Below are 26,378 nucleotides of genomic sequence, written 5' to 3' on the forward strand. Positions count from 1 at the left end.
AGAGTCTCCTTTGATGTTTAAATATGTCGCAATTCAGCAATGTTTACACTGCAGTATTTCTCTGCTTGCATTTTCTTACATACTGTAGTGACACTGAGGTTGTGTCCAGTAATTGTAGTTAATAGTTCACCCATCCCTAACAGTATCTTTCCTACTATTCAGTTTTGGTTTCCCCCATGTAACACTAATATCGAATAAATATGTATTTTACTTATTAATATGCTTATTATCTGTCTTCACTAGAATGAAAATTACATGAGGGTAGCATTGTCTCTTTTATTCACCCGTGCTTATCACTGTATCCAACAGGTAGTAGGCACTCCATAAGGGGTTCTTAAATGAATGCACACATGAAAGAATGAGAGTGAAAGCATGTCTGAATGAATGGATAGTGTCAGATTAAAAAAAAAGGTAACTAATACGTAATGTGCCAGCAAAATGTTTTGATTAAAATAAGATTTAATATAAATTCCTTTGCATAAGAAGATTATTATATATGATCTATAAAAGTGCTTTTGAAAGATAAAAATATTTTGAAATAATTCAATTGTTGATTAATTTATCTGTAATATAGCAAATTTCAATGGACCATAAAAATTATATTTTCATCTGGAGGCAATAATATTTAAATAGCATATATTTAATACACAATTATACGTTAAACCTAGAACATTAGCCTATTTTTCAACATTAATGTAGGTCTAAGTTTCCATGACCAATAGACAAAACTAACTTCGTCTCTCTCTCTCTGTCATCACTAGCTGAAGTGAGTCCTGTTCTCAGTAGCTCTATGAAGAGGGCCTCTTGGGAAGAAACTGAGGTCTTTTCCTAAAATCCCAAGAGAAATAAGGAATCCAGGCCTTCAGCTAACAGCCATGTGAGAGAATGAATGGTGATACTCTAACCCCAGTGAAGTCTTTGGATGACTCCCTAAAAATTTTGCACCAAAACCAACCAGCTAAACTACTCCACTTAAAAACTACATAAGATAATAAATTTTTTAAGCCACTAAACTTCAGTAATTTGTTATATAACAATGGATGATTAATAGACTCTCTTAAAGATAGAAGCAGTAGTATCCCTTTCTATAACAGGCTAAAGTTGAAAATACAATCTTTCCGGGATTGCATATAATTGAAATAAATAAAAAATCACTTACATAAACTTATTTTTAGTTTTTATTAATAAGTGAAAAACAATTGTACTTATTTTGTCCCTATTTCTGTTTTACATGAAACATATTTATCAGTGGAATAATATACTTTCTCAGATGATTTTTGTAATGCTCTTCAGGGGCCTGGAGGGACAGATGAAAAAATTAAGTCATAAAAATGCAGGTGATCTTCCCTATTTGTGGATTATGTATTTGTGAATTCACTTACTTGCTAAAGTTTATTTTTAACCCCCAAATCAAAGCTTGTGGTATTTTTGTGGTCATTCAAGGACACGTTCAGATTGGTGAACTAAGGAGAACTAAGGAGGAGAAAAAAAGGACAGAAATGAGATGGTTCAACTCAAGTTGGAGATTCTAAAACATTTCAAAATGATAAAGCTAAAGTATGACAAGTAGAGGGCGCCTGGGTGGCTCAGTCGTTAAGCGTCTGCCTTCCGCTCAGGTCACGATCCCAGGCTCCTGGGATCCAGCCCCGCGTTGGGTTCCCTGCTCCGTGGGAAGCCAGCTTCTCCCTCTGCCACTCCCCCTGCTTGTGTTCCCTCTCTCGCTGTGTCTCTCTCTGTCAAATAAATAAAATCTTAAAAAAAAAAAAAAAGTATGACAAGTAAGTTTGGATTTTGAGTCTCCTAATTGTCTTGTGAAATCCTGGATCTGTCACTTCTTTTGCAGTGAACTCAGTGTTCTGAATAGTAAAGTGGGGTTATATCTAGAGGACGGATTGCTGAGAGTATTCGATTAAGCTGACGCATGTACAGTGGTCGGCATAATTCCTGGCACATGGTTCAGTGAGTCAGTGTTGTTATTGTAGCTGTTAATATTATTATTATAATCTTCACTAAATTTATGATGTCTATAAGGACGAGTTATTCCAAATGACAACTAGTACGGCCAAGTATACTCCACAGTATTTTATTTTTTTATTTATTTTTTTAAGATTTTATTTATTTATTTATTTATTTTGAGAGAGAGAGAATGAGAGAGAGAGCACGAGAGGGAAGAGGGTCAGAGGGAGAAGCAGACTCCCTGCCTAGCAGGGAGCCCGATGTGGGACTCGATCCCGGGACTCCAGAATCATGACCTGAGCCGAAGGCAGTCGCTCAACCAACTGAGCCACCCAGGCGCCCTACTCCACAGTATTTTAAAGCAGATAAATAAAAACAACACAATTAGTTTTCAGGCCCGTCCTCAAGGAAAATTTATGTGACTCCTGTTTATCAGAACATTCCTAAGTATATGTTTATATTAAAAAATAGAGTAAAATTATTTGGGAGAAAACTAAGGTTTTTATACTTTTATTTAAATAGGCACCTCACAAATACACATTTCTATGACAACCAAACCCCTGAATTTTTCATACTGCGAAACACATACATGTTTCTCATATAATGAACTGATTGTGCTGTAGTTATATTTTCTATTATGGATATACCAGCATCAAATTATTTTAACAAAATAAGGAAAAAAAGAGAAACTGTGGAATTATGACTCATGGGATCACAGATTTAAAAGGAAAAAAAAACTTAGAAATTTAACTGAGAAATGAAAATCAGAGAGTGAGCTGGCATTTTTTCAAACTAACCCCATCCTTAATGCTAAAGCATCTTCATCTTCCATAGTACATTCAGACAGAGTTTCATAAAAAAGCATTTCAATTTAATTTAAATTGGCTGAAACAATCAGATAGCTTTTTCTCTCCTAAATGACTTGCTTTTGCAATGGATGTAAAAGCTATTAGCTTTTTTTTCCTAAAAGTAGATATGAGGTATGAGGATTTTGTCTCTTGAGATACACTCTGATTATTAATAAAGAGGTTGTGAAAACTGAACATGACTTTCAGCCAACACAGTAACACTGACTTTGTTAAGTGACAAGTGACATTAAGAGCCCTTGAGAGGCAGATTTCTGTCAGAGGAAGGAGATACATGTTAGTGTAAAGGGAATAAAATATTACCATTATAGAGAAGTTTAATTTCATTTCTTACCTGAGGATTAGAGTAAACTGAAGAGAACTTGTTGTTCAAGAGATTGTTACGACATCTGACTTTGTTAAACTCCTGTCTGACTGGTTGGTCATAAAGAACGCCATGATCCTTTTCCATTTTCTTCAAATTCTCAAGCTTCTTATTCACTTTCTGCCTCTAGTCTATGCCTTGTAATGGTGACATAAATATTTCCACATTGATTATCTATTTCCTCTCATTTATGGTGCTGCAAAATATTAAACTCCACAGTAATTTGATGGCATATTCAGGTGTCATGCCTTGGATCTTGGCATTGCTCAAAAGAGCTTTGTCTCTCAAATCTCTGGTTTAATCATAAACTTCCGTCTTTCAGTCTTTCTTATAACAGCTCCTTTCCTCTCTTCTCAAATGCCTGGTGTTTCTGATTGACACCAGTTTCTGTGATTATATAATCTCCAACTAAATTAAGGTAACATAGTAATTTCATAATGCATTGCTTCTGGAATTCTTTAATCCACCACAAATTCCCTGATATTTTTGTATCAGTAATTTTTAACAATCAGTATTCTGTATTGTTGGTTTTGAGTTTTAGGAGAAAGTAGAGAACTTGGTTAGTGGAACCTATTATTAATTTGACTTTTTTAAATTCTTTGAGCCCTTTCGTTCATTCAGGAATAGTTAAATAAAGTCATTCCTTATGTCTTATGTACATTGTCTGTTCTTTCTCTCGAGGTGATTCAATTCTCACTTCTGTGAAAATGGTCTAAAATTGACAGCTCTAATTTTAATTTTCTAATGAATTCCCTGTGTACTAGTTCTTTCTCTCTCTCTCTTCTCTCTAGATAGATAAATAGATAGATAGATAACCTGCTAATTGATTCATTAAATCCAAAAATTAAAAAACAAAACAAAACATCTACTCCCTTCTATAACCAATTTTTACTACACACAAACCAATATATTTTCTATATAACGTTTAGACAAAATAATCCATTGCTCCAACCACTTATTTGTTCATTTATGCCATTATTTCTTTATTCAAAAATATTAGCCACCCACCAGCCAGGCACTGCCCTTGATGATATGACAGCAAAACGAATAAGGCATAGTACCTGTATTAAATGACTTAATAGTCTAGAATAGAAGATCTAGAGATAGGTATTTAAAAAGCATCATAGCAAGTTTAGTAATAACGCCCCACCCAAGAATGTTGCATAATAAGAATAGAACATAGAATACAATTTATAGAATAGGGAATACAAAGTGAAAGTAAATAAAAGAACACAATCAGAGGTGTGGATGTAGATAATATTTGTAGAATCTATTTGTGGCGAATTGGCTACATGTTATCTAAGTGATCAATTACCCCAAATAGACTCAAAATGTTATTTATTTTTTCTTTCTTTTTTTTTTTTTGCTGTCATCTCTTTCATATGGTTTGAGTCTTCTTGTATGTTCCTCTAGCACTTAGTATACATCTCTGTATCACATCTCACTGCAATTATAGATTTATTGTACATGTCATTGTCTTCCATGAACCAGGTTACTGATGTTAATAACATCATATTTTTCTTTATATCTCAGCATATAATTCAATGATTTGAACATATTTGACATTGTGTAAATGTTTGCTGAATGGAGCCATTAATCATCCAAGTTTCAATACCCTAAAGAACATGGCTTCTAAGGTCAAGGTCACAACACAAATGGTTGGATGTTAGACTCAGTTTATTTCTAGCACCATATACTTGAGCAATTATTTGAGCTCTCTTCCTCAGTTTCTTTACCTCTAGACTGGAAAATGACCTCCTTCAAGGATTATTGTGAAGATTAATTGATTTGAGCATTAACAGACCCTAACAATAGTCAGTGCTATATAAGATAGCTATTTTGTTATACACTTTCTTCCTCATTTTAAATAACTTCTACTCTTGTTCACACACACACAACACAATCTATTTTCCCTTACAACAGCTTTCAACTGGATTTTGTACCAGCACCTATCTCTTCTAATGTATTATTCACACTACTGTAAGAATTCATGACCTAAAACCAGATATAACCACATAATTTTCATCATGTGAATTTATATTGACTACAAGTCCATCCCTTTCAATCTAGTACTCAAGCATCTCAATAAAGTATAACAAACTCTTTTTTCATGAATTATTATTTTTAACAAGTTTTATTGAATTTTAATGCACAGACCATATGATTCACATACTTGAACTGTACAGTTCGATGTGATTTTTAGTATATTCATAAACAAGTACAGCCATCAACAGAGTTAATTTTAGAACATTTTCAACACCTCAAAAAATAATCCTACATCCTTTAGGTATCTCTTCCCCACTATTCCTCGGTCCCTTCCCATCCAGCCATAAGCAAACACTAATCTACTTTCTATCCCCTATTCTTTCATATGAATGGAATCATATAGTATGTGGTCTTTTATGACTGAGACTGACTTCCATCAGCAAACTGTTTTCAAGATTCATCCATTTTGTGGCATGTTGCAGTGCTTTGTTATTTTTTATGGCTGAATAGATTTTTATTGTAAAGATATACCACATTTTGTTTATCCATTTGTCCTTTGACTGACATTTTGGTTGTTTCTACCTTTTGGCTACTATGAGTAATGCTGCTATAAACATTTATGTACAAGCTTCTGTATGGGAATATATTGTTAGTTCTCTTGGTGAAATCTCTTAACAGTGGAATTGCTGGGTCATATGATAACTCTAAGTCTAAAAGTTTGAGGAACTGACAGACTGGTTCCCAAAGCTGCTGCATCATTGTGCATTTCAACCATATATATGGGTTCTGATTTCTCTCATTCCTTGCCAATGCTTGTTGTTATCTGTTTTTTTTTATTCTAGTCATCCTACCAGATTTGAAGTGGTATCTCACTGTGGTTTTGATTTACATTTCCCTGATGACTAATGTTGTTGAACATCTTCTCATGTACACACTGGCCATTTGTATATCTATCATCATCTTTAGAGAAATGTCTATTCAGAACCTTTGCCCATTTTTATTTGGATAAGTTTTTCTTTATTACTGAGTTAAAAAGTTTTTTTTTATATATTCTAGATACTAGTCTCTTATAGGATATATGATTAGCATATGTTTTCTCCAATTGTGTGGGTGGTCTTTTCACTTTCATTATGGTCCTTTGAAGCACAAACCAAACAAACCAAAAGGTTAAAAACAATTTGAATCAGGTCCAATCTACTATTTTCACAGCCAGGTAAATTTACGTTAAAATAGAAAATTACTTTAATACAATAAGTTTTAAAACAATTAAAATTTAAACAAAAAGAGAAAAAAGTCTTTTGATCCCAGGGAATCCAAATGGGATAAATTTACAGAGGCATTTGAAATTCTCATAAAGAACAATTAAAAACAACAGCAATGTCCTTCTTATCTCTGATAGATAAGTGTGTTCCACTTGTGTTCCAGCTATCTGCTCATGTAGTAAGGGTGGAGCCGACAGCCCAACCCTGGACATTCCCACACAGAGAGCTGCCATATGAAAAGGGTGACCACAAGCAGTCAACACCTCTGTGACCCAGACAGATGTTTAAATGTTGTGAAAGGGAAATGCCAACAGTTCTTTCCAGTTGCAGCATAAAGATAAATAAGAAGATCTATGAGAAATATTCAAGAGATTTTGGGAATGCTAAAGATGTAATGTCTAAGGAAATTACACCAAAGCTTCCAAAAGTACTAAATCCAAACTTTGTTCAGCTGGCAGCCAACTGCAAAGTGGCTCCCCTAAAGTGCTAGAGCATTTATCTGTATGGGGTTTCCACTTGGGATTTTCCTCATAAAACTTCTCAAGTATGCTCACTCTCCTTTTATCCACAGGTTAAAGCCATCTTTGGTAAAGGTAAACAGGAAACACTACCTTATCCCTAAAACACACCAGACAATATGATGTTGGCATGGTGAGGGTAAAAGTCAAGACATAGTCAATGAATTGGCTACAAGCTTTGTAGGTAAATGTCTTCTAAGGTAGATGTAAAACTGACTTTATCTTTTAACTCACAAAGCTGAAGTAACAAAGAAAAAGGCAAAAGCATATTCCGTCAGTTGACAAAGCTGATGATTAACCAAGAAAACCAACATTTTGGGGGAAAGACTTTATTTATTTATTTGAGTGAGAGAGCAAGCATTAGAGGGGGTGAGAGGGAGAAGCAGACTCTCCGCTGAGCAGGTAACCTGACATTGGGCTCCAATCCCAGGACGCTGAGATCATGATCCAAGCTGAAGGCAGATGCTTAACCTACTGAGCCACCCAGGCGCCCCTAGAATGCCAACTTTCATACTTTATATGCAGGAGCAAATAAACAGCACATCAAGTACAGACAGAGTAGAGTAAGTATGACATAGCCTACTATCATATTCCTTGGCTTTCCTTTCAGATTTACCAGAAGTGCTAAACTGAAATTCAGGTCTTGGGTCTCTCCAAGGAACAGTCATTTGCTTCCTCTAGTTCAGCTGCTAATCCAATGCCTGCTGGAATAAGGACTAGCAAATTCATCTTCTTTTCCAGAAGGACAAGTAATACAGCCACTGTGCAGCAGAGCCAAATCACCGCTTTGGTGGATATTCCAATCATGCTCTTGTTTTTCCTTCAGAAACTGTGTCATTTTTTAAATTCCAGGAAATCAAAAAGAAGATGAAATGCAGTAAACGAAGAAGGTTGAAGTTGGTGTCTGTAAAAATTCCTTTCACCTCTTCAGCAACTGTCTTTGAAAACCCAAACTACTGCAAGGAGAACATGGAATCTTGCTCAGGAATCCAGAAGGATATTCTCCCCAGTGAGATCTTTTTGTAGGACACTGTGAGAGGTAGCCCAGTAGTAGAATTATTTATGAATTTATGATCATCAAATCCTTCACTTGATTGCTCTGCTGAACTATGAACAGAATAGGGAAGTAACATACATTTTTTTCTAACTTGATCATCTTAACTATCCAAGCACATGAACAGTAAGAGAGAACTCATCAAAAACAACGTCATCTGCCATCATATTTAGTTATTCTTGGCCTCCAGTGAAAAAATGGACTCATTCAAGGCATTTATCCACCTCTTTTCAGCTTCCATTTGTGATGTAACAGATTCCCCTGCAAGAAGATTGATTTCTTTGGGTTTTGTGACTATGTAGGAGATCAGAAGATTTATAAAGTGCACTTGTTTCCCATTACACCAAGGTAAATTTCCAGCATGATGGAGAAAAATGTAGGTATATAGCATCCCACTCTTTCTTGTTTTCCTTGGTTTGGAAACATTAACTGCCCTATCACATTTGTACTCCACATCAAAATCTTCATTTCAATACCAAATAGACATTGTTCGCAGCACCAAAGGTGAACCCTGTGGTGGTATATACACTCAGCTGAAATTCAGGCTTCCTGGTCAGGTAGAGTTAAGATATAGTTCTCTTGCTGGCACATGGGACGCTGTAGACACGGCCATCCATAAGGAACACACTGCTGAGCCATGAAGGAGCTGCGGTCGCTTCACAAGGTGCCTGTTGCACCCTCCTCACTCACATATACACTGTGACTACCTCAGGAGAACCAAGAGCTTGGGTGCTGCTCTTGACCTCTCTGAGCCCTGAATGCTCCCACTTGCCTTGGGTTTCACCTAAGTGCTGCAGGTCTGCTTCTGGAAATTCAAATTATCTATTTTATCTTTTGTTGCTGAACTTTTGTTGTCCTATTTAATAATTCTTTGTCAAACCTAACGTCATAAAGATTTACTTCTATATTTTTGAGAGTTGTATAGTTTTAGCTCTTATATTTAGGTCTTGGATCAATTTTGAGTAAATTCTTGTATATGTTGTAAGGTAAGAGTCCAGCTTCATTCTTTTATATATGCTGTTGGTCTCAGAATCGTTTGTTGAAGTCTATTCATTAAATGACCTTTACACTCTTGTGGGAAAACACTTGACTCTAGATGTAGTTTCTGGACTCTCATTTCTAGTTCACTGATCTATATATCTACCCTCATGTGACACTATTTTGGTTATCACTGCTTTGCAGTAGGTTTTGAAATGGAGGAGTTTGTGTCCTCCTACCTTGTTCTTTCTTTTTTCTTTTCTTCAAGATTGTTTTGCTATTTTGGGTCCCTTGCATTCCTATGTAAATTTTAAATCAGTTTGTTAATTTCTAAAAGAAGTTATCTGAGATTCTGACAGGAATTGCATTGAATCTCTGGGTCACTTTGAAGAGTATTACCAAAAGACTTATAAGAAAACATGGGATGTTTTTCTATTTATATTTATTCAGATCTTTAAAACAATTTCTAACATTGTGTTTTAGTTTCCAGAATGTAAGTTTTATACTTTGCTACATTTAATCCCATTTTATTATTTTTGATGCTCTTGTAAATAGAATTTCTTTACTAAATTTATTTTCAGATTGTTCATTCAAGTGTTTAGAAAAATAAATGGTTTTTCTGTACTGATCTGTATCTCATAACCTTACTGAATTATTATCTGTTCTAATAGTCTTCAGTGACTTCTTTAAGAATTTCTGTGTACAAGATCATCTGTGAATAGAGACAGTTTATTTCTTTTCCAATCGAAATACTTTCCATACCCCACTCCATCCCCACCCTTCCTTTCCTAATTTCTCTGGCTAGAACCTCCAGTACAATGTTGAATAGAAGCAGTGGGACTGGATTTCCTTGTCTTCTTGATCATAAAGGAAACATAGCTAATCTTTCTCCATTAAGTCTGATACCAACTGTCAGTTTTCAAGTTTGGAAAGTTTTTTCCCTTCCTAGTTTGTGTTAGTTTTTTTTTTTTTTTTCAAATAATTATGCTACATGCATTGAGATGATCTTTGCAGGGGTTTTTTATTCTATCAATTTGAATGGTGTTACATTAATTGATTGTTGGATATGAAACAAGCCTTCCATCACTGGTGTCAATTCCACTTGGTCACAGTATGTATATATTTTTATATGTTGCTAGGATTAGTTTGCTAATATTTTGTTGAGGATTTTGCATCCATATTCATAAGAGATATTGGTACAGAATATTCCTTCCTTGTGATTTCTTTGTCTGGTTTTGATATAATACTGGCTTCATAAAATAAATTGAGAAGTGTTCTCTCCTCTTCTATTTGGTGGAAGTTTATAAAGAATTGGTATTCTTTGAACATGTGGTAGAATTCAGGAGTGAAGTCATCTGGGCCTGGTGTTTGTTGGTAGTTTTTTTTTATTTTTAACTGAGCAATTTTTGGCACTTGTTATAGTTCTAATAAGATTGTCTATTTCATCTTGAGTCAGTTTTGGTAGCTTATGTCATTCTAGGAATTTGTCCATTTTACCTAAGTCACCCAATTTGTTGGCATGCAGTTGTTCATAGTATGGCTTTACAACACTTTTTATTTCTGTAAGATTGGTAGCAACGTTCCCTCTTTCATTTCTGTTTCTAGCCATTTGAAACTTCTTTCTTTTTCCTTTGGTCAAACTAGTTAAAAGTTTGTCAATTTATTGGTCTTTTCAAAGAATTCTCGTTTGGTTTCATTGATTTTCTTTGTTTTCCTATTCTCTACTTCATTAATATTTTCTTTGATTTTTCTTCTTTATTCTTGCTTTAGGTTTAGCTTGCTCTTCATTTCCTAGAGTGTTAGGTAGATTATGAGGTCATTGATTTGAGATTTTTCTTTTTTCTTAATATAGGGCTTTACAGCTGTAAATTTTTTTTTCTAAGCACTGCTTTACTTGCATCCCATAAGTTTTCATGTATCTCTATTTTCATTCATCTAAAATTATTTTCTGATTTCCCTTTTGATTTTTTCTTTGACCCAGTGGTAACTTAGACATGTGTTTTTAAATTTCCACATAGTTGTGAGTTTCCTGAAATGTCAATTGTTGACTTTTAATTTATTTCATTGTTTTCAGAGAACATATTTTATATTATTTCTATTTTTTTGAATAGAGATTTCTTTTATGACCTTAGTGTATGGTCCAACCTAGAATATTCTATATGTCCTTGAAAAAAAAGAATATTCTGTTGTTGTTGGGTCATATGTTCTATAGCTTTCTGTAAGATCTATGTAACTTATAGTATTGTTCAAGTATTTTATTTCCTTGTTGATCTTTGGTCTAGTTCTATCCATTTGTGAAAGTGGATGTTATGGGTTGAATTGTGTCACTTTAAAAAGGATACATTGTGGTCTTAAGCCCCCAGTACCTGTGAATGTAATCATATTTGAAAACAGAGCTTTTGCATACTTAGTGAAGTTAAGATGAGGTCGTTAAGGTGGGTTTAATCCAGTAACCTAATACAGTATGACTAGTGTCCTAGTAAGGAAAGGAAACCTTGGACACAGTCACAGACACACAGGGAGAATGCAACTAAAAAACACAGAGAAACCCAGACAAAGAGGGAAGATAACCATGTGAAGATTGAGGTGGAAATCAGAATTATGCCCAGAGCTAAGGAACACCTGGGACTATCAAAGGTTAGAAGAGGCCAGGAAGGATATTTCCCTGCGGATTTGGAGGAAACATGATCCTACCAACACTTTCGTTTTCAACTTCTACTCTCCGGAACTGTGAAACAACAGATATGTATTTTTTCAGCCACATCGTTTGGGACACTTTTTTTATGGCAGCCCTAGGAAATTAATACACTAGAACATTGAAGTCTCCAATGATTATTGTTGAATCGTCCATTTCTTTCTTCGTTGTGTTATTTTTGCTTCATGTATTTTGATTCTCTGTTATTAGGTGATATTTTATAATTATTATATACTTCCTATGAATTAACCCTTTTATTATTATAAAATATCTCTTTATCTCTAGTAACATTTTTTTTTCTTTTAACATCTACATCACCTGTTATTCATATAGTCATTCCAAGTTTCTTGTGGTTGATATTTCAATAATGAAATTAAAATGCTAAATTAGAAAATATTCACTCAATGAAAAAGAAAGCAGTAAAAAACAGAAGAATATAAAAGATATGGGATATATAGTAAACAAAATGTAAAATGATAACTGCAATGTTCAATAACTATTTTTGAAATGTTTAAAATTAAGAAGTCTCACCTCCTCAAAATTCTGAAAGATTTTGTGCACAACTGCAATTATTTATTCCTAAAAGTGTTTGGTAGAATGTTTGGTAGAGTTTCCCTAGAATTCTCTAGGGAAATCATCTGGACCTAGAGTTCCTTTGGGCAATGTTTTTTAACTACAAAGCCAGTTTCTTTGATAGATTTTGGAATATTAAGTTATGTACTAATTATATTAACTCTGAGTAAGATACAGAGTTTGTGTCTTTTAAAGAATTCTTCTAGTTCATCTAAGTTTTTGACTATCAGAATGAAGTTGTTCATAATATTCCACAACAAAGTTTTAAATTTGTTTTTTGTTATTCTTGTTTTGTTTATTTGTTTTTTAGAGGGTTTTATTTTTATTTTTATTTTAGGGGTAGGGCAGAGGGAGAGAGAGACTCACAAGCAGAATCCATGCCCAGCCTGTGAGCTTGACTCGGGCCTTGATCCCACAACCCTGAGATCATGACCTGGGCCAAAATGAAGAGTCAGACACTTAACCAACTGAGCCACCTAGGAGCCCCAAAACTTCTAATATTTGCAAACTGTGTATTGATGCTCCCTCTCTCATTTCTGATATTGTTAATTTGTGTCTTTGCTCTTTTTTCTTCTTGCTTAGTATTCTTGGAGATTTAACAATTTTATTGTTGTTTTTTTTCCTAAAGATTTTATGTATTTATTTGAGACAGAGTGAGAAAAAGAGAGAGAGAAAGAGAGCATGAAAGGGGGGTGGGGCATAGGAAAAGGGAGAAACCGACTCGCTGCTGAGCAGGGAGCCTGATGTGGGGCTCTCTCCCAGGACCCTGAGATCATGACCTGAACCGAAGGCAGATGCTTAACTGAGCCACCCAAGTGCCCCAACAATTTCATTGTTTTAAAGAACCAGCTTTTGGTTTCATTGATATATTTATTATTAAATTTTTTTCTGTATCATTGCTTTCCTGTCTGATATTTATTTCTTTTCTTCTTTTTTAATTTACTATTCTTTTCATAGTATCTAAAGTTGGAAACTGAGGTCATTGATTTGTGAACTTTCTTCATTTTTAATCTAGATATTTAGGGACTCTATAAAGTTTTTCTGTAAGGACTATTTTAGCTTCAACCCAATAAATTTGGATAAAATGTTGATTGTGTTAGAAAACCATTATTAAGAAAAGCTTTATAAGTTGTCTCACAATATGTTTCTCCCTGACAATTCTTACTTGTACTGCATTATGTCCAATGAAATTCTATCACACATATTTATTGAATAGTTCTCTCTAGTAGTTAATCACATACAACTTTTCATGCATTTTAATGTTTCTTATGTATAAAACTTTTATATTTGACAAAATTTTATCTATTTAAAAGTAGAGATTGTAGTTTGTTGGGTTTTTTTTTTTTGAGATTGTAGGGTTTTTTTTAATGTGTCTATAAAACATCTAAATTCATGGCTATGAAAGAGAATGGCTTAAATTGAATTGATTTCAATTAATTTGAATTGACACATGGTCTGAATTTGCTGTGAAAGAAAACATAGTTGGAAAAATATGATGAAAACAACCAGATATAGATATAAGAAAAAAAGTTTTTATTTTCTTCACCACAGACAGGACTGAATCAGGGAATTTGTTTCCTTCAAAATGAACACACTATTTTTAAATTTTTATCAATCTGAGATAAGAGGAGAGTTAGGAAATTGATGAGAAAATCCATAAACCTATGAAAGCCTGGAGTTTACCATACAGGTAAATCATTTTGGTCTACATAATATATTGTATCAATTAGTGTCACTTTTGTTTTATCTTGTAATCATTTGTTGTTGTTGTTTTAAACAGTTTTCCAACAGAATTTCAAAAAGCAAAACAAGTATGTCGATAATTTTTCAGTCATCAAAAATATAGTTAGGCTTGATAGTATGCAATTATTTCCTATAATTCACTATTGTGCATCAAGTTGTATCAATTTTATAAAGGTTTATATGTTTTTAAAACTCACAGCATATGTTTAGAAACTACAGAAAATTACAAAAGCACATTTCTTGGTTTTAGCTATTTCTGTCAATTATGGGGAAAAAAAATCCACTAAGTAAATGCCTTCCTAGTACAACTACAAATCATTTGGGAAATTTTAAAAAATGATTTAAAAATTTACAATGCTGGAATTATTCAAGCATTGCTAACCTAATATAGATTCAACAATGACCTAAAATGGTGGTATTTTTCTGTTTTTTTCTAATATTGAGAATATCATTTTTTCTTGTTCTATTCAGTAGCATGCTATTGATTTTTTAGAAGCAAGATATAGCTAGCGATCATGTGCATTTCTTCTTATAAATACTCATGTTTTAGAATTATTACTGTTAAAAATTGACAAGTGTAAATAAATAATTGCATTAGGCAGATTAAAGAGTTTAGAGGACATTTAAAGATTGTGACTAAGGAAGATATCCACTGTTTTTAGCTCTGCAGTTATTTGCACTACAGTCCTTAGTGTTATCAGTTCCTGCAGAGACTTGGCACTCCTCAAATGTTCTCCATTGCTCTTCTTTTGCCCTACAGTTAAGATAAACCATAGACGATAAACAAGAAACAAGTTTAAATCACGATATTTATGGCATTTGGATCAATAACTAGCACTCTTAAGACAGAAAAATCAACTTTATAAAAGTCTTTCTAACAAGATTGCATGTTGTTCTTGAAAACATAGCTTTTGGTACATTAGGGATGCAATTAATAATAACTGAAAGTTTAGTGTTTCAGAAAACCCCTACAGAATAACAACAAAATTCTATAACTTATGTGTTTCAAAGGGGGAAGATGAATTTGAGAAAGTCTATCAGTCAATCATGAGTTATTCTACTAACTTTGGATAATTTTGTGCCTATTTTTATTTAAGGCAGACACTACTGGTGGTGTTTTGATCCATATACCTGGATGAGTTTGAAAATGCCTATATGACTCTAGTAGCCACAGTTACATACCTAGGCAAAAAAATTGTAATAACATCGTTAATAGGTAAAGTTTCTCTTGATGCAGTTTCCTTTGTTCTCCTCATCTCACTCATATTATAATCGTATCTTTCCCATTTCAACACATTTGGCAAACCAGTCCATTTTCCCTTGTCTTGTTCCTTAAATCAAAAAAGTTTTCCTATTCCCTATAACAAATTAAATGTAAGTCAGGGTGCTATGCTCTTATTTCTCTCAGAAATATTTAATAAGTGTAATATTTCCTTAAGAAGTGGCTAGCTTTCCTCCTGTTAAAAGACTTCCAGGTTAGAATGAAAGAAACGATTATTTTGTGCACAATTATCATTGAGAGTAAATCTGAAACCATACCAACAAAAAAGCTATACCAAACAATCCTTAGTGAAAAGCAACAACAAAAAATTACTTACATGGCATCTGAAAGACAAATCAACTAACTGGTTGGTTATGAAAACTTCTCTCTTATCCACTGGGTCAAGACCTGGCTTCTTTTATCTTTTCCCTTACCTTTCTTTCTTTTTGTCTGTGTAATTAAAACATTTAGTACTTTTTCTCTGGGCAAGCAGTTTGTTTCATTTTTATATACCTGGCAACTTTTCATTCATTACATTGTATCTTAATGGTGGACACTGTGAAATGTTGTTTCACAATCACTCTGTTTGCATAGGATGACTAAACATTTCTTTTGGTTTTTGATTGACATTATCTTTATTAATTTAATTTTTTTACTTTCAGTTTTGCACTTACTTGTCATTTGTTTATTATAGTCTTTTCCTAATAGATGATGACTTTCACAAACAAATTTGTTTGTGTATACTACAAAGTCATCAGTGTATACTAGTTATGAGGAATTAAGGATGATTTGCCTTATTAGTTATTAAAGCATAACACATAAACTATCATAGATGTATATGTGTGTGAGGTATGTGATACGTATATTAATATATATCTACCATATGCATAAATGGTACATCTCCATATGTGTGTATAAATGCATGTGTGTGTATATATATATGGGTGAGTATATTTATGATGAAGACGGCCCCCCATTTCATTGAGAAAGGTGTTCAGAAAACAGGTGATATAAAAATGTATCTCTTCATTACATTATTAATTCACTATCCTAAGCTGGAAGAAGGAAATACAATAAAATACAATAAAAATATCCTTGTAATCTAGGAATGAGATGATACATTTGAAGCCCATTGTAAGAGATGTTAATTGATATGATTACATCAAAGTCAGGATTTAGTTAAATGAAAAACACAATAGACACAATTTCCAGTCAGAGAGCATAAGAGGGAAGGATACTGAAATATATAAAATCATCAAGGGAATAATGTTGGAAAATTAATAAGAATAAAGTTTTGTATTTCAATCTAATCTAACAAAAATATAAAGCTGAATAAAGTCAACTGTTGGTAAGATTGTAGAAAAAACTGACCATTGCCATATTGTTGATCTTTTTAGATTTAGGCATTTGAATGAGTAAATAGTAGCTGTTAAAAAAAAAAAAAAACTGTTAGAAACGTCCAACATGGGGCGCCTGGGTGGCTCAGTTGGTTAAGCGACTGCCTTCGGCTCTGGTCATGATCCTGGAGTCCCAGGATCGAGTCCCGCATCGGGCTCCCTGCTCAGCAGGGAGTCTGCTTCTCCCTCTGACCCTCTCCCCTCTCGTGCTCTCTATCTCTCATTCTCTCTCTCTCAAATAAAAAAAAAAATCTTAAAAAAAGAAACGTCCAACATAACAGCTATTCTATACATATCTGTGAATCTGTCAGCATTCAGGCAAATTAAGTATTCACATAATCCCAGTATTTCTATTCCTCAGTAGTAGATGTATCCCAGAAAGATTATCCTACTGTTCTCTGGGTTCTCTGTACAAGGATGCTCTTCCATTGTTACTAGTGACATCAGAGAGTCATCAGTAGTCTGGATTTCCATCTGTGCGGGAGTTAAAGTAAAATGTGGACACACACTATGAAGAGGAATGTGGCAGCAAGCATTAGCAGACTCTACTAAAGCAGGCTGTTATGATATACAGATAGCTATTTAAGGAATAGTACCAGCCCAAATTATACATCCACTAGTGAATCAATAAACAAAATGTGGTATGTTCGCACAACGGAACACTATATAAAAGTAAAAAGGAGTGAGTGCTGACACATTTAACAAAAGCCTCATGCTAAGTGAAAAATCCAGACACATGTAAGTATATATGATTCCAGAGGATATGAAATTGTGGGTGATAGAAGAGAATTGAATGGCAGTCTGAACACTTCTGAAAGAAATGGTGAGAGTCATGTACTAGAAGATCTTATGTCTGGGGATGCTGGGAAGAAGGAAGGTGTTTGTGATTTATCCCTGATGTCTTTTTAATGGCACTTATTGACAGCTTCTGTATGTCAGGTGAAATGTTACTGCACAGTTGCTGATGCAAACATAATTGTCTCCAGAGTTATAGCATATCGGCTCCTTTTGGTATTAAGAAATGAGATGTAATTTATTCTCAAGCTGGTACATTTTGGCTGCCTTCCACCTATTTCCAGAAGTAAGATGTGCCTAGTGAGTATGTACTGGTATCAATTATTGTCCTAAATGCATTAGAGATGTGATATCACTTCTTTCTCCCTGATCCAAGGGAATTCTCCTTGTAGCTCTATAAAAACATTGGGAGTGGGTCATAGAGAAAACTCAGTGTGATATACAGCTTATATATTGAATTATTTGTCTATGATTCTGTTGATTCTTTTTAAGTGGTAGAACAGCACCAGTATACACTAATGGAGTGAACTTCACAATATATGTAAGTCAAGTCACTAAGCTGTACACCTTAAACATATGCAATGCTGTATGTCAATCATCTCTCAATAAAACTGAAAAACAAAACCCACCAAAAATTGAATGGAATTAATCGATATATGGTGATATTCAATGTTTTAAAAATATGTTCATTAAATTGAAAAAATACAATGGTTTTATGATAATTGTTCTTAAATATTGTTCAGTTAATTTTGGATAATAGAAATTATTGTAAGGATTTTTTTTCGAGTAAACATGTTCGCAATCCAGAATATGTTGAACCATTTTCCAAAATATAGCATGCTCAAAATCCTAGCATTTACATATATCTGGATATGTGAGAAAGTTTTCCTTACAAGTTTGCTCCATTCAAGCAGAACCATTTCCACCAGGAGGTAAGAGTCTCAATGAACTATTAGCTATGAGTGTCCCCAGAGCACTTAAAGATCCTTGAAGTCAGGAAATAGCAACTTGGAAGAGGAGTCAGCATTGTGACAGGGGCAACTGACTCTGATCATCAGGAGTTAAGAATGTTGTTAAGAAATGGGGAATGGGGGATTGTTTAGCTTGCAGGCTAATACCTGGGTACTTCTTGGTACTCCCTGGTCCAGTTTTTATTGTAAATGCACAAGCACAGCAACTCCAGATTAAGATGGTCATGGTGGTCAGGTGCTCAAACTCAGTGATGAAACTACAAGATAAATCTTGGGTGATTGTGCTTATTAATTTGGTTGGGAAAATACTGATGTTACTATGGCCACCCACTATATAAGATTGATGAAATTGCCTACATGCATTGTTTTTAAACTTCTGCTTAAACAGCATCATATAAAATACAAAAATGTTTATGCCTTTGTTTTTATAACTTTGCGTCTTAGCGTATTTTTTAAATTTGGCTGTAACTAAAAATCAGAGTCTAATTAATTCAGTGGCCTCAATTAATATCTGTAATCATGGTTCATTTATGTGAAATAATTTTGACCTTGGCAACAGATATTCTTTAATTGTTTAAAGTAATTTTATATTCCTAAAAGAGATCAGTATTTTTATAAACTTTTCAAATTGTTTTGAGAACGATTGGTTTAGAAGATAAAGTTGTGCACACATATCTGTGACCCAGGGCAAAGTGCTGGTTACTTTATCTTAAAGAGAACATAAGTGAATCATGGATCATGAAACACTACATCAAAAACTAATGATGTAATGTATTGTGATCAACATAACATAATAAAAAAATAAAAAAAAGACATCTGTAACTGAAGAAACTAGTTGAACGCCAGGCATATACAAATCAATCAGTATAAACAAACAAAAAAACCAAAAAACCAAAAAACATTGTGGCTGCTGAAAATGATTCAAAAATTCCCATTCTGATATTAATTAGGAGATAATTGCTTATGAAATACAACATATCTTTAAATCTAATATAAAGTACAAAGTTAACATTGTCATCAAGGGAAGTCACTTATCTATAAATGAAAAACATGAAATTTAGGGTTTTTTTTTAATAAAAATTTTCGGTGTTAAAAAAAAAAGAGAAAGGGGGGCGCCTGGGTGGCTAGATGGTTAAGCTTCTGCCTTCAGCTCAGCTCATGATCCCGGGGTCCTGGGATCGAGCCCCACATCGGGCTCCTGGCTCAGCGGGGAGCCTGCTTCTCCTTCTCCCTCTGCCTCTCTCCGTGCTCATGCTCTCGCTCTCTCTGTATCTCTGTGTCTCAAATGAATAAATAAAAAAAATCTTTAAAAAAAAATGAGAGAGAGAGAACGTATGTGATACAATGAAAGTTCAAAGAAAGTAGAGTTAGGTCACTCCCATGGCTGCCAATACTTCCAAGGCCTTAAATAGGTGCTAATCCGTCCTCCCAAGGTTGCTGGTCACCTGTGCAAATCTCAGTATGGGCTTTTAAAACTTAATGCATTATACTGATCTCCCATTATAATTGAGAGTTTTGGAAGTTTCATTCTTTGAGGAAGTTTTCTCAGATTAATCCAGTAAATGTTTATTATTTACCTCTAATCATCCTATATAGAAACAAATTATTTCTGAGAAAAAAATTGACAAACCTCCAATTTTGTTTCTACATGTCTTTAGATATTACCTACAAATTATAATCAATGCCTTACTTTCCATTTATAGTTATTTAAACCTTCTTTTAAAACTTAATTTATCCTTGTTCATTTGTGCTATTTATTATTGCCATAAATAGAAGCTCTAATGTAGAAAAACTGTCCATACATATCTAAAAATTTCGCGATAAAATACTAGTACAGTGCTGTACATGATTATATATTTAATATACTATTTGGTTGAATGTAGCAATTAGCTTTTATCAAAGCATGTAAATATTGCATGTTTTACAGCCAAACCATAAATTGTTACAGCTATTTTAATGGATCAGGTCAATGATATTAAAAAGAAATCCATCACATCAAATGTCACTTGGAGAGAAAAAAAGTCCTGAAACACAGTTTGCATGCTTTATAGATCCTGCTACTTCTGTATTATTGGCAATTTTTGAGTTAACATCTCTTATAAAAGCTATATTCTGTCAATGAATTATGGTCTGAAGGAAACTTAGCTAATAGTTTTACTCTCCATCATAGTAAATTCTACCCGTAATAAAATAAATAAAGAAAACACATTCCTGGGGACAAGGTGTTATAGTTTATGACTAGGCAGCAAACTGTTTTACTTTGTCACCCAGAATGAAGGAAACATTTGAATATTTAAATCAATATTATTTATAGAAAAAATCAACCAATATAAATAATAAATTGAATAAATAAATTACCTCTCTATGAAAGACAATTTTTTATTTTTCTAATATTCTATGTAGGTTTTGTATTTCTTGTATTGTTCACCTGCGTGTCTTATAAATATTCCTGTTTAATGGTCTTTCATGATTCATGATCTGTCATGGATGAGATCACCTGAATATAGACTTGTTATTACTACTCATGTTTATCATAACAGGAAACTCATTCATCTAATAAAAATAATCTGCAATAACAAGATGTTACCTTTTTCTCATTAAAACAATAGAGAAAATAGAAATGTCATTTCTTAGCTATTCTGTTCATAATAAAAAATATGACAAATAATGAGACATGATTTCAGAAATATAAGAAGAGAGGCAGATCATGAAGAGCCCTGTATAATATACTAACGGCTTTGATTGTGTGAACTGGAAAGACACTGGAAAAGTATAACCATACAAGTGACAAAGGAAGATTTTTATTATTGCAGAATTACTCTGGATGCTGTGTTAACAACGAAGGACAGAGGAGCAAAGCAGAAGGAGAAAGATAATTTAGAAGGCTATTGATAAAATTCAAGGAGGTAACGGCATGGTCAAAGAAATGGCCGCAGATTATAGTATTAGATGCCATTCATTCCAGGCATATGTTAAGGTTTAAAACCTGAGCATATGCCAGAGTAGAGTGGTCCCTAACATCAAAGAAGAAGTCTTTTGAAGAAATTGTGTTATTGTTTCTGTTTTTCCTGTTTGTATGTTTGCTTTCTGGCAAGGGTGAGGAGGATATTAGGATCTCATATTTGAACATATTAGCTTGGAGGTGCATTTTAAACAACATTCAAGTAAACTACTTGGAAAAAATGAGTCTAGATTCAAGGGAGGGCTTCAGGCTGGATACGTGCTTTGGGAAGCATCAAAATAAGATAGTATTTTTAGTAATGAGACTGAATGAAATCACCTAGGTGTCAATGTAGATTAAGAAATTGTTCAAGGAAGAAACCCTGGAGCATTCTTTAATAGCTTTCCTGAAATATTTTTGTCATATAAAACCTATATTTATGGTGTATAACTTGATGAGGTGATATATGTATATATTGTCAAACATTACTACAATCAAGCTAATTAACATATTTATCACTTTTACATAGTGCCCACTGTGTGTGTGTGGTGAGAAGACTTATTTTAAGATCTATCTTCTGAAATTTGAAGTATACAATATAGTGTTGTTAAATATCTTCATCATGCTATACTTTTGATTTCTAGAATTTACTCATCCAGCATAAGTGAACCTTTGTACACTTTAACCAACATCACCCCATTTTTCTTCCCTCCAGCCCCATTCTAACTCTATATATCTATGAGTTTGATTATTTTAGATTCCATATGTGAGATCATGCAATATTTCTTTTTCTGTGTATATAAGTAATATTCCATTTAGCATAATGTCCTCCATTTCCATCCATGTTATCTCAAAATGACAAAATTTCCTTTTTTATGTATGAAGAATAATCCATTGTGTGTATTATATTATATATATAATATATTACATATATATTTATATATATATAAATATATCTATCTATCTATATATATATATAGAGAGAGAGAGAGGCATCTGTCTATCCTTAAAACATTTTCTTTATTCATTCATCTGTCCAATAACACAGGTTGTTTCTATATCTTGGCTATTGTGAATAATGCTGCAGTGAACATGAACAGACAGCTGTATCTTCACAATCCTGATTTCAGATGATCTGAATATATACCCAGAAATTGCATTTCTGGATCACATGGTAATTCTATTTTTAGTTACTTGAGGAACTGCCATACTGTTTTCTATAATGGCTGCGCTCATTTACATTCCGACCAGAAGTGTACAAAGGTTCCTTTTCTCCATATAGTCACCAGCACTTTTTATCCATTGTCTTTTTTATAATTACTATTCTAAGGTAACCTCCTATTGAGGTTTTAATTTGCATTTTCCTGTTGCTTAGAGATATTGAGCACTTTTTACATCTGTTAGTCAACTAAATTTTTTTTTAAGAACTTTCTATCTAGTGTCCTTTATCCATTTTATTAATTGGGTTATTTGTATTTTGGTATTGCACTGATATGAATTCATTATATATTTTATATGTTAACGCTATTGGATATATGGCTTCCAAATACTTCTCCCATTTTATAGATTCTCTTTCCATTCTGTTGATTATTTCCTTTGCTGTACAGTGGCTTTTTAGCTTAAAGTAATCCCGTTTGTCTATTTTTGCTTTTGTTCCTGTGCTTTGGGTCTCATATCCAAACAATTATTGCCGAAATTAGTGTCAAGGTTTTCCCTTTTGTTTTTTTCTGGGAGTTTTGTAGTTTCAGGTCTTACATATAAGTCTTTAATACATTTTGAGTTGATTTTGGTGTATGGTACGATAGTGGTTCCATTTCATTCTTTTGCATGTAGATATTCAGTTTTCCCAACAGCATTTGTTGAAGGGACTATCTTTTCCTCATTGTTTGTTCTTGGCCCCCTTGTGAAAGATCAGCTGAGTAGAAACATGTGGGTCTATTTCTGGGTTCTCTACACTGTTCCAGTGGCATATACATTTTTTTTATGCTAGTATCATACTACTTTTATTACTATAGCTTTGTAATATAATTCGAAGTCAGGAAGTGTAATGCCTCCAGCTTTGTTTTCTTCTCAAGATTGTTTTGCTTATTCAGGGTTTTGGGGTTCTATTTATATTTTAAGGATTGTTTTTCCTATTTTTGTAAAAATTGTCATGGGGTTTTGAAAGGGGTGCATTAAATTTGTAGATCACTTCTAGTAGTATAAATATTTTAATAATATTAATTCTTCTAACCCATGAATGCGTGATCTTTCCATTTATTTATGTCTTTTTAAATTTCCTTTATTAGCATTTTATAGTCTCATGCCCAAGTCTTTCATTCCTTTAGGTGAGTCAGTTCCTAAGTATTTTATTCTTTTTGTTGCTAATATTTATGTGACTTTAAAAAATTTTCCTATCAGATAGTCCAGTGTTAGTTGAACACATTTTCTTATACTTATTGACCATTTATATGTCTCCTTTGGAAAAATGTCTATTCGGATCCTTTGCCCATATTAAAATTGGATTATTTGCTCTTTTGCTATTTAGTTGTATGAGTACTTCATATACTGTGTATATTAGCCCCTTATCAGGTATACGGTCTGCCAGTTTTTCTTCTATTTTGTAGGTTATCTTTTCAATGTATTGATTGTTTTCATTTCTGTGTAATAACAATTCTCTAGTATTTAAAAAAGTTTTCTATTAATACAGTAATACATATTTAATTTATAACAGCTATGATTTTTATTTATTTTTGCGTATAAAACTTTACATAATGTATATAACTTTATAAATTTAAAGATAACTATACACCCATGAAACCATCACCCCAATCTCTGCCATAAACCTATATGTCACCTCTGGAAGTTTCCTCTCATCCTTCTATAATTATGATTATGATTATTTATAATATGAATACTTAACATAAGATCCATCCTCTTAGAAAAATTTCAAAAATATAAAACAGTCTTGTTAACTATATTCATTATACTGCACAATAGATATTTAGAATTTAGTCGTCTTGTATAACCAAACTTTGTGACCTTTGACTAATACCTCCTCTTTCCCCTTCTCCCAGCCCCTGGAAAACACCATTTTGCTGTCTACTTCTATACATTTGACTATTTTCAATTTTTTATGAATGCTATCATGTAGTATTTGTCCTTCTGTGTCTGACTTATTTCACTTAGCATAATGTCTAGGTTTATGCATACTGTCACAAATGGCAAGATTTCCTTTACTTTTAAGACTGAATAATATTCCATTTTATGTATACACCACATTTTCTTTATCCATCCGCGTGTTAACTGATACTTGGTTTGTCCCCATGACTTGATTATTGTGGATTATTTTGCAATGATATGAAGTGCAGATATTTCTTCCAGGTACTGATTTCAATTCCTTTGGGTGTGCACCCAGAAGTGGGATTGCTAGATCATATGGAAGTTCTATTTTTAATTTTTTGAGGAAACTCCATACTATTTTCCATAATGACTCTACCAATATATATTTCTTCCAACAGTGTATGCCTTTCCTTTTCTCCATATTCTCACCAACATTTGTTATCTTTTTTTTTTTTTAGTAAAAGTCATCCTAACAGTATGACATGATATCTCACTGTGGTTTTGATTTGCATTTCCCTTATGATTAGTTATGTTGAGCCTCTTTGTTCATATGTGTTAGTCACTGTATGTTTCTTGGGAGAAATATTTACTCATTTCCTTTGCCTGTTTTTAAGTTGGATTACCTGGGTTTTTACATTGAGTGGTAGGAGTTTTTTACATATTTTGTATATTAACATTTTATTGGATATATAGATTTGCAAATATTTTCTCCCGTTCTGTAGGTTGTCTTTTCATTTTGTTGATTGTTTCCTTTGTTGTGCAGAAACTTCTTAGTTTGATATAATCTCACTTGTCTATATTTTCTTTTATTGCTTGTGTTTTTCGTATCATGTTCAAGAAATCATTGCCTAGGCCAATGTCTGGAAGCTTTTTCACTATGTTGTCTTCTATGAGTTTTATGGTTTCAGATCTTACATTTAAGTCTTTAATCCATTAATGACTCTGACTCTTTATAGTGTTTCTTTTTCCATTCCTGGTATTAATTGAAGTGTTGCCAACTCAGAGTAAAGGTCATTTTAGTTCTTGTAACATGTTGAACAATTTATACCCATAGGCATTTTGAAATTAAGTGATATTCAAAGGTGAACACTTTGTAATAGATAGGATTGATATTAGTTCTTCATATTTTGCAAAACAATTTTACTAACTATAATTAGTACCTAATCCTCTTTTTTTAAAGTTTAAGAAAACCAGAACACTCTAACATTATTTGGTCATTTACTTATTCCGGTAACTTTTAGAGCACCTAGAGTTTTATGAATATTTAATTTATGATGGTAATGAAACTGTTAGATAGAAAAATCTTAATTTTAGTAGAAATATATGCAGGATCAATAATCTTAAATGTTAATAGTCTAACCTTGAACAGCATACACTATCAACAATCTAGACTTCTATTCAGATACAGATAACATCTTTTTGGCAAATTTTAATGGCTTGTTAGAGCAACATATATTGGTTAAATAAATATTTAGGTTCATTTTATTAGGTATTGAAGAGAAATTTTTAAGTAACTATAGCAAGGAATGATGAATATGTGCATAAACTTTCAGTTTGACGCTTCAGATTTTGGCATAGATTTTTTTTCAGACTGCTCTGTTAAGTGATTGCTATATATATGTTAAGACTTACTGGAGAAATAAGTATTTCATAGGTATGTTATTGGTATTTTATAAACAATTATTAAATGTGTATATATTAGCAAGCAGGTCTTCTGGTAGTGACAAATGGTATAATGGAAACCAGAAGTATAAGTTATTCCATCTTCCATTTTATATTCTCTCTATCCCACCTATAAAAAGTTTCTTTTTGGAGGGTAAAAAGAAGACTAGGGAGAATATAATCATTTATTGTGCAATTCTGAGCCATTTTTATTTGTTCCATGTCATGATGAATATAAGAAAGCAAGATTCATA

General features: G+C 33.1%; 1 pseudogene; it reads right to left on the reverse strand.

Moving 5' to 3' along the window:
• Positions 1–1,909: 1,909 nt before the first annotated feature.
• On the reverse strand, positions 1,910–8,569 carry LOC113932639 (annotated as a pseudogene).
• Between the last annotated feature and the right edge of the window lie 17,809 nt (positions 8,570–26,378).

This window comes from Zalophus californianus, chromosome 10 (assembly GCF_009762305.2).
Source record: "Zalophus californianus isolate mZalCal1 chromosome 10, mZalCal1.pri.v2, whole genome shotgun sequence".
Classification (NCBI taxonomy): domain Eukaryota; kingdom Metazoa; phylum Chordata; class Mammalia; order Carnivora; family Otariidae; genus Zalophus; species Zalophus californianus.